The sequence below is a fragment of the Pseudophryne corroboree genome, chromosome 4 (assembly GCF_028390025.1).
Source record: "Pseudophryne corroboree isolate aPseCor3 chromosome 4, aPseCor3.hap2, whole genome shotgun sequence".
Classification (NCBI taxonomy): Eukaryota; Metazoa; Chordata; class Amphibia; order Anura; family Myobatrachidae; genus Pseudophryne; species Pseudophryne corroboree.
The window spans coordinates 446,381,916-446,392,787 of NC_086447.1; positions in this window are offsets into that span (position 1 = coordinate 446,381,916).

The following is a 10,872-nucleotide window of genomic DNA, read 5'->3' on the forward strand; positions in this document are numbered from 1 at the left end:
GCAATCTGTACAAACCCCATCGGTATGCATGCACAGTGGAACACAGTTGAAAAATGTTGCACAAGAAAAAGATAAAACACAGTGGGCCCCCAGGGAAAAACAAACATTGGCCCCTACAGAATAAAAATCACCATAGCTGCAATAGGGGAAAAAAATCTAAAACATCTGACATACTCAGGAAAAAAAGAAAACCACATTGGTCCCAACAGGAAGAAAAATAAAATCACATTGGCCTCCACAAGAAAAAAAAGTGGATAGTGCATGCAGATCATCTAATTTGACCAGGGCCGGTGCTAGGGTGTTCAGCGCCCTCCTGCAAACTATAAATTTGCGCCCTCCCACACTTTATAAAGGGACAGCGTGCGCTGGAAAAAGGGGTGTGGTCTCACAAGGAATGGGCGTGGCCACACAAAGTACCCCCATTTCAATTAATGCCACACAGTAGCACAATCGTATTCACATTACACAGCAAGTAGTAGTGTCGCTTATACACATAATTCCCATAGATAGTAGTAGCGCCCTGTATACATAATGGCCATAGTAGCAGCGCCCCTTATACATAATGCCCATAGTAGTAGCGCCACTTATACGTAACACCGATAGTATTAGCGCCCCTTATCTGTAATGCCCATTGTAGTAGTGCCTCTTATGCGTAATGTCCATAGTAGTAGCGCCGTTTAAACATAATGCCCACAGTAGTAGCACCGCTTATACGTAATGCACATAGTAGCAGCGCCTCTTTTACGTAATGTCCATAGTAGTAGTGCCGCTTATATGTAATGCCCATAGCAGTAGCGCCGCTTATACGTAATGCGCATAGTAGCAGTGACACTTTTACGTAATGCCCATAGTAGTAGTGCTGCTTATACGTAATGCCCATAGCAGTTGTGCCGCTTATACGTAATGCGCATAGTAGCAGTGGCACTTTTATGTAATGTGCATAGTAGTAGTGCCGCTTATATGTAATGCCCACAGAAATGGCACTTATACAAACACCTCACACACACACACACACACACACACACACACACACACATATTCTCTCTCTCTCTCTCTCTCTTTCCCTTCACTTACCTAACAGTCTGGCTGGCCATAGCGGCAGCAGCAGCCTGGTCCCGTGTGGCTCCGTCCCCATTCCCGTGTAGCCATGCCCCCTTTTTGGCCCGGACCAACCCCACTGTCACAGGTGAGGGGGAGAGGAGGCTCCAAGCTGCCGTTGCTGCTGCCTGTCATATAGTGTGACAGGCAAAGCAGCCGGCAGCAGGAGCAGGGGGGACAGGCCGGCGCAGCAGCAGGGATGCAGAGCAGAGACAGCGCCTCTCCTGGCCTGGTGCCTACCTGCTCTGCATCCCTTTGCTGAGCGGGTAGCGCCGGGCCTGAATTTGACCTCCAATGTGAGCAATTCAGCATCTCTACAGCCAACTCCCAGTAAACACCTGGGAATACCCAACACATTTCTAATACACTTCTTGGTACATACGTCTAAATCTTTATTGCAACTCTGTATGAACACCATTGCGACACATGCGCTATGCAACTCTCATGCATGCGTAGAAGGAAAAAAAAATTCTCAAGAAAAAAATAGGATTTTAAATACCTACTGGTAAATCCTTTTCTCTTAGTCCGTAGAGGATACTGGGGTCCACAATAGTACCATGGGGTATAGACCGGTCCACTAGGAGCCATGGGCACTTTAAGAGTTTAATAGTGTGGGCTGGTTCCTCCCTCAATGCCCCTCCTACCAGACTCAATCTAGAAACTGTGCCCGAGGAGACGGACAAACTTCGAGAGAATGATATACACAGACAGTGGTGAGATTTGAACCAGCACACACAACAAAAGAAAAGCCATGCTAACAAAACTTGAACATGAACAGCAACAGCAACAGCTGAATCAAATACTTAACCAAGTAATGAAGCAGGAAACACGAAGCACTGGGCGGGCGCCCAGTATCCTCTACGGACTGCGAGAAAAGGATTTACCGGTAGGTATTTAAAATCCTATTTTCTCTTACGTTCTAGAGGATACTGGGGTCCACAAAAGTACCATGGGGATGTACCAGAGCTCCCAGAACGGGAGGGAGAGTGCTCTGAGGTTCTTGTAGAACTGATTGACCAAACTGAAGGTACTCAGAGGCCAAAGTATCAAACTTGTAGAACTTAGCAAATGTGTTCAAACCAGACCAAGAAGCCGCTCGGCAAAGCTGTAGAGTCGAGACATCCTGGGCAGCCACCCAGGAAGAACCTACTGAACGAGTAGAGTGGGTTTGTACAGATCTTGGAATCGGCAATCCTGCCGTGGAATAAGCATGCTGGATAGTTAGCCAGATCCAGCGAGCAATTGTCTGCTTAGAAGCAGGACATCCAATCTTGTTGGGACCATAAAGCACAAACAGCGCGTCCGATTTCCTATGACGAGCTGTCCGCTTCACATATACCTTCAAAGCCCTCACAACATCCAAGAACTTTGAAGTAGTTGAGGAGTCAGTAGCCACTGGCACCACAATAGGTTGGTTGATATAAAATGCTGATACAACCTTAGGAAGAAACTGCTGATGCGTTCTGAGTTCAGCTCTATCTTCATGGAAAATTAAGTAGAGGCTCTTGTGAGACAATGCCCCCAACTCTGACACACGTTTTGCTGATGCCAAGGCCAACAGTGTGACAGCCTTCCATGTAAGAAACTTTACATCTACCTCCTGTAAAGGCTCAAACCAATCTGATTGCAGGAACCGCAACACCACGTTAAGATCCCAAGGAGCCGTAGGAGGCACAAAGGGCGGTTAGATGTGCAGAACCCCTTTCAAGAATGTCTGAACCTCAGGCAGGGCAGCCAATTGTTTCTGGAAAGAAAATGGACAAGGCCGAAATCTGGACCTTTATGGAGCCCAGGCATAGGCCCACATCCACACCTGCTTGCAGAAAAAGGAGGCAATGCCCTAGTTGAAACTTCTTGGATTCACACCAAGACACATTTTTTTCCAAATACGATGGTAATGCTTAGACGTCACTCCCTTCCTAGCTTTGATCAGAGTAGGAATCACCCCTTTTGGAATCCCCTTCTGGGCTAAAATCTGGCGCTCAACTTCCATGCCGTCAAACGTAGCCGTGGTAAGTCTTGATAGACGAATGGCCCCTGCTGTAGAAGGTCCTCGCGAAGAGGAAGAGGCCTCAGATCCTGTATTAGTAATTCCAGAAGATCTGCGTACCAAGCCCTTCTTGGCCAGTCCGGAGCAATGAGGATCACCTGAACCCTTGTTCTTTTGAGAACTCTTGGGATGAGCGGAAGTGGAGGACACGCGTACACCGTCTGGAACACCCACGGAGTTACCAGCGCGCCCAAAGCCACTGCTTGTGGGTCTCTCGACCTGGAACAGTACAGCAGGAGCTTCTTGTTGAGACGAGAGGCCATCATGACTATCTGAGGTATTCCCCACCTGCTTGTCACCTCTGCAAACACTCTCCTGGATGGAGATCGTTTCTACTGAGGAAGTCTGCTTCCCATTTGTCTACTCCCGGAATGAAGATTGCACACAGTGCCACTGCGTGTTTCTCTGCCCAGAGAAGAATTCTTGTTACCTCTGACATTGCAGCTCTGCTCTTCGTTCTCCCTGTCAGTTTATGTAGGACACCGCCGTTACATTGTCCGACTGAACCTGCATAGCTTGATCTTGAAGATGTGCCGCTTGTAGAACGGCATTGTATATGGCCCTTAGTTCCAGAATGTTTATTGGAAGGATGGCTTCCTGACTTGACCATTTTCCCTGAAAGTTTTCCCCCTCGGGTGACTGCTCCCCAACCTCTGAGGCTTGCATCTGTGGTTAGAAGAATCCAATTTTGAATCCCAAACCTGCGGCCTTCGATCCGGTGAGAAGTCTGCAGCCACCAGAGGAGCAAAATTCTGGCTTTCGGCGACAGGCGTACCCACTGGTGTATGTGAAGATGTGATCCAGACCTCTTGTCCAGGAGATCCAGCTGGAAGAATCCTGCATGGAATCTTCCGTACTACAGTGCCTCATAGGCGGCTACCATCTTCCCCAGTAGGCGAATGCACTGATGAACTGATACCCGGGCTGGCTTCTGGACATCCTGGACCATTGACTGGATCACTAAAGTTTTTCCAATGGAAGAAATACCCTCTGTACTTCCGTGGCGAGTATCATCCCCAAGAAGGGACGTCTCCCTGTTGGTTCCAAATGTAATTTTGGACGGTTCAGAATCCATCCTTGATCCTGGAGTAGTTGAGTTGAGAGAGCAATACTCTGCAACAACCTCTCCCTGGAAGATGCCTTTATCAGAAGATCGTCCAAGTATGTAATAATGTTCACTCCCTGCTTGTGGAGAAGCATCTGCCATGACCTTGGTGAACACCCTCGGTGCTGTGGAGAGGCCAATTGGCAGGGCCTGGAACTGGTAGTGACAGTCCTGTAGTGCAAACCTGAGATAGGCCTGGTGAGGCGGCCAGATCAGAATATGAAGGTACGCATCCTTGATATCCAGGGATACCAAGAATTCCCCTTCCTCCAGACCTGAGATTACCGCTCTCCGAGACTTCATCTTGAATTTGAATACCCGCAAATTGGGGTTCAGGGATTTTAAGTTTAAGATCGGCCTTACCGAACCGTCCGGTTTCGGTACCACAAACAGGTTGGAATAATAACCTTTGTTCTGTAGGTGAGGTGGAACTGGAACATCTTAAAACTCCAGTCTGTACCCCTGGGCAACAATATCTTTGACCCAGGGATCTAGGCATGATGTCGCCCAGATGTGACTGAAATCTTTTAATTGTGTTCCTACCTGCGTGTTCTTCAGGCAGTATGGTCCACCGTCATGCCGAAGACTTTGAGGAAGCAGAACCTGAGGTCTGTTCCTGAGAACCTGTCGCTGCAGATTTTCTGGGTTTACCTCGACCCCCTTTGAAGGCAGAGGAGGAACCCCCGTATTTGTTTTTAAATTTTGCTGTCCGAAAGGACTGCAGTGTAGGTGCAGGACATGATTTCCTAGCCGATGCAGCTGCGGAAGGAATATATGTCGACTTACCCGCAGTTGCCTTGGATATCCACGTATCCAGTTCGTCGACGAACAGGACCTCACCTGTGAAGGGCAGGCTCTCCACGCTTCTCCTGGAGTCTGCATCCACAGCCCATTGGCGTAGCCACAGTCCTCTGTGTGCCAAAACTGCCATAGCTGTAACCCGTGCGTTAAGCAGGCAGGCCAATTTCCTTCATGGCTTCCACCATGAAGCTTGCTGAATCCTGAATGTGACGTAATAGTAAGTCAATTTCACTCCTATTCATTGAATCTAAATAATCAATTAGGTTACCTGACCATTTTACAATGGCCCTAGAGATCCACGCACAAGCAATAGTGAGTCTCTGGGCCACGCCTGCAGCTGTATACAGTGATTTGAGCGTAGTCTCAATCTTGCGGTCAGCCAGGGATAGGTAAAACAACCTTTCGTGATAATCTAGACACAGAGGCATCTACAATAGGTGGGTTTTCCCACTTTTTCCTATCCTCCTGAGGGAAAGGAGAGGAGATGAGTAACCTTTTAGGGATCTGAAACTTTTTCTCTGGGTTTACCCAAGTTCCTTCAAAGAGGGAGTTTAACTCCTTTGATGCAGGGAAAGTAACAGGATTTATTTTTTACATTAAAATAAGACTCCTTATCTTCAACAGGTACCTTCTCTGAAATCTGCAACACATCCCTAATAGCCTCAATCATAGGTTGCACCCCTTGGGTGAGAGCTGCAACACCCCCTCGATCCACCTCACCATCTCCTGTATATGAGGCATCGTCATCAGTGTCAGCCTGCAATATCTGTTCCAGTGTACGCTTTTGTGGATACGTGGGTGGGGTGAGAGGCGCAGTTGTGAGGGCTGAGCCTTTATTCATCAGATCCTCCAAAGATTTTCTCAAAAACTGCATCTCTTCAGTATGGGATAACTTTGTAGAAATATTGGAAATCATCCCCCTTATGGAGTACACCCACGGGGGCTCAGACCCAGAAGCCTGAGAATGTGTACTGTTTTGAATACATTGTATAGACTCTCCAGGAGAAGAGAAACACTGCTGTACAAGACACACAGTCTTTTGACATGGTAATGTGAGTTATATGCACCACACACACACACACACACACACACACACACACACACACACACACACACACACACACACACACACGAAATGTCAGACACAATTTCCCACAGAGTCCTTCAGAGAGCCACAGAGTATGAGGAAACCAGTCACACGGCGCCCCTTCTTAGCTGATAATAAAACTAGCCAGGCACAGACTAACTACCCTTAATAGGGTATTTAGTAGTAACAAACTTGCTCCCCCCCCCCCCCCCATAACCTCCTGGTACCACCGAGGTAGTCTGGAGTTGATGTGGAGGGGCAGCGCTTCCTTGTCAGCATCCCCTGTATAGATCTGCAGGGAGAAAATGGCGCTGGTGAGCTGATGGATCTGCTCATAGTGAAGCCCTGTCCCCCATAATGGCGCTCGGCTTCACGCATTTTCTTTATACTGACCTGAGGTATTTTAGTGTGTGGCAGCGGGTTAGAACCCCTGTCAGACGCTTAGCCAGTGTAGGGTGTCAGCGGTGGCTCAGCGCGCCCCTGAGCAGCGTCTAACACACACACACGTGATTTCTGAGCCTTCTGGAGCGCAGCCTGCACCCTGTGCTGTGCTCCTACCCTTGTGCCACCATACCCGCTGGCGATCGGCTAACTGGGATGCCGCCATTGTACTTACCACTCTTAATTTCTTCTGGCTCTGTTAAGGGTGGCGGCGTGCTGCGGGAGGGTATGCTCGCCATGGTGGGGCTTGCGAATGACTCCCTCAGGAGCTCAGTGTCCTGTCAGCAGAGTAACGTGACCATTAACTCTTTAGGAAGTTGGGCCGTTCTCCCCCCTAAGTCCCATGAAGCAGGCAGACTAGTGAAAAATAACAAACTCAAAATAATAAAACTAGAAAAACTAATCAGGAGCTCCCCTAGCTGTGACCGGCTCTTTCGGGCACATTTTCTAAACTGAGTCTGGTAGGAGGGGCATAAAGGGAGGAGCCAGCCTCCCTTTAAATAGGAAAAATAGAAAATAGGATTTTAAATACCTACCGGTAAATCCTTTTCTCGCAGTCCGTACAGGATACTGGGCGCCCGCCCAGTGCTTTGTGTTTCCTGCTTCGTTACTTGGTTAAGTATTTGATTCAGCTGTTGCTGTTCTAGTTTGGTTAGCATGGCTTTTCTTTTGTTGTGTGTGTATATCATTCTCTCGAAGTTTGTCCGTCTCCTCGGGCACAGTTTCTAGACTGAGTCTGGTAGGAGGGGCATAGAGGGAGGAGCCAGCCCACACTATTAAACTCTTAAAGTGCCCATGGCACCTAGTGGACCCGTCTATACCCCATGGTACTATTGTGGACCCCAGTATCCTCTAGGACGTAAGAGAAATAAAAAAACATTGTCCCCCACAGGAAAACACACACACATTGGACCTTATTCAGCTGCAATCACAGCTGTGATGCGATCGCATTCTCCCTGAGTTTGGCCCAGTGCACAAGTGCAGGTCCCGCACTGTGCGTGCACGGTCAGGGAGATGCGATCGCATCTCAGTAATGCAAACACCTCTGCTTGACTGAAAGGCAGAGGCATTCGCAGGGCGGTCAGGGGTAGCAACACGGTGTTGTTGTGACATGGCATCAGAAATGTATTGTGATTGTATCGCTGCCCGCCATTAGAATGCTGAGCAGCCTTGCCCTGTGCTGAGCAGCCCTCAGCAAGCGAGTGATAGGTAAATTAGCAAAGCTGCAACTGATGCTGAATAGAGTCCATTGTACTTCACATAAAAAAACAAACACATTGGCCCCCACAGGAAAGAACATAAAAAGACATGAGACCGCCACAAGAAAAAAATATAGTGCATGTCCCTGGGTTTGGGGTACTGTCTAGTAGGTTAGGGGGTATTCCACTACAAATGGGGACAGGGTGGGAGTAGTAGTAGTGAAAAGCAGTGGGCATTATAGGAGTAGTAGTGGAATGCAGGTACAGGATAGAAGTAGTAGTAGTGCAAAGCAGGGGGCAGCATGGGAGCAGTAGTGGGAAGTAGGGGGCAGGATATGAGTAGTAGTGGGAAGCAGAGGGCAGGATGGGAGTAGAAGTGTGGATGCTGGGGCAGGATGGGAGGAGTAGTGTGGCAGAGAGGACAGAATAATAGTAGTGAAAGCAGGGGGCAGGATGGGAGTAATAGTGCACAGCAGGGGGCATGTCAGAGTAAGGTGAAGAATCTCCAGGGTTTACCTCCTCTCCACAGGTCCCAGTTGCCATCCATCTCTCAGTGGACAGTGCTAACTCATCTGACAGCATAATCACGCAAGATGGGCAGCCGCACTGTGGGAGGAGAAAGTCTGTGCCCCACTTCTCAGGCTCCTACTCCATCCTACCTTAACAGAAGCACACACCTCTCTCCTCCAGCAGCCCCAGGGGACAGTCCGACACAGAGACATGGGGGTGGACAGGTAGCGGAGGCTGAGAGAGGGCCATAGCCAGATTAAGGGAGGTGCAGAGGACACTGTATCCCAGGCCCCCCCGGCTGGAGCAGTGACATTATTGGCTCTCCCTCTACTGCAGCAGAAGGAGGAAGTCTTTGGGGGTTATTTAACTCGGTACGCAATGTACTGAAAATCGCAATCAAGACATTTTTGGCACATTACCAGACAGGTAAGTGATGTTAAATACTGGCAGCATATTCGTAGGGTAGTACAATGATACTAAACTAAATCTGCAGCCGGCAAATAGGATCTTGGTTAAATGGAGCCCTAGGTCATCTGCAGAGAAACCAACAACCAGAGTATCTAACTCATATTCAATAACACATCTAAGAGTGTAGAAGCACATCTGTCTCCAAGACAGCAAAGAACAACAAAATGCTCATATAACTATTGCAATTATCTTTTAAGGTCTAAAAGCTATGGATGTACAGTATAAATGAGAACGCCACCAGGGGGTGCAAAGAGCATATGAGCTGTAGGTTATATTTCTGAAATAGATCCAGACTATAGACTTGTAAACAGAACTGGTTTCTGAAGTATTCAGTCTGCACAGTCCATGGTTAAGGAACCAGCGTGTTTGTTAAGGAATTAAGACAAACAATAAAGTGATGCCAATAGCACAACCTTATACAGGCGTTATATAACATGATGCTAAACCAGTATAACCATATAAGAGAGCGCAAGATACTGAATAAGTAGATACAATTTATTAAAAACCTTAAAAAGTATATAATGTATATATTCAAATGAGCAACATGAATGCTAAAAAAGGAGCAAATAATCAGCTGACCATCCTTTTTTAGCATTCATGTTGCTCATTTGAATATATACATTATATACTTTTTAAGGTTTTTAATAAATTGTATCTACTTATTCAGTATCTTACGCTCTCTTATATGGTTATACTAGTATAATTATATCTATAAAATATACTGTTTATTTGGGTAAACACAGATACCCTACATGGGAGCTGCAGTTTATATGTAACCATATTAGAGTGAATTATGGGGGTGATTCCAAGATGATCGCAGCAGGAAATTTTTTTAGCAGTTGGGCAAACCATGTGCACCACAGGGGGGGCTGACATAAAATTTGCAGAGAGAGATAGATTTGGGTGTGGTGAGTTCAATCTGAAATCTAAATTGCAGTGTAAAAATAAAGCAGCCAGTATTTACCCTGCACAGAAATAAAATAACCCACCCAAATCTAACTCTCTCTGCACATGTTATATCTGCCCCCCCTGCAGTGCACATGGTTTTGCCCAACTGCTAAAAAATGGCCTTTTGCGATCAACTTGGAATTACCCCCAATATACACTGGTTTTAACTTACCTTAGCGCCTGTATTGATTTTGCTTTAACCATAAAATCAATTGTTACAATGATGCTAAACCACCCTATATTTTCAAATCTGCCCTACAATGTTCTCCTACAGTACCTGAATATCAGGGTGTGTCCAATATCTAAAAATAAGTACTAGCTTATTATTTTCTAAAATATCTATGTCTAGTTTTCTCTCTGCATTCATAATAAAAGTAAATATAGATGAAGTGCTTATAACTAAAATCTATTATCTGCTTTACAACTAAATACGGGTTGAGTATCCCTTATCCAAAATGCTTGGGACCAGAAGTATTTTGGATATCGGATTTTTCCGTATTTTGGAATAATTGCATACCACAATGAGATATCATGGCGATGGGACCTAAGTCTAAGCACAGAATACATTTATGCCTCATATACACCTTATATACACAGCCTGAAGGTCATTTTAGCCAATATTTTTAATAACTTTGTGCATGAAACAAAGTGTGTGTACATTCACATAATTCATGTATGTTTCATATGCACCTTATGCACACAGCCTGAAGGTCATTTAATACAATATATTTAATAACTTTGTGTATTAAAGTTTGTGTACATTGAGCCACAGAAAACAAAGGTTTCACTGTCTCACACTCACTCAAAAAAAATCTGTATTTCGGAATATTTGGATATGGGTTACTCAACCTGTATATAAGGGATGCGGCGAGTGATACAAAATATTCTATCAAATTAAGGAAATTAAACAACCAGGTATCACAAATGATATATACATTGTGATATGGTGGCGCAGGATAGCTGCCCTACAGTACCTCACTAGATTCAGTTCCAACCAGAGAGCTACCTCTTTGGAGCTGGAATTTCCTTGTTAGGGTTTCCTCCTACACTACAAAGACAGGTTGTTTCATGCGCTTAATGGACTGAATGAATAAATACCTTCCTGTGATTGCATAATCCTTTAGAATGTAAGCTCTCATGAGAATAGCCCTCTGTACTAATGTTT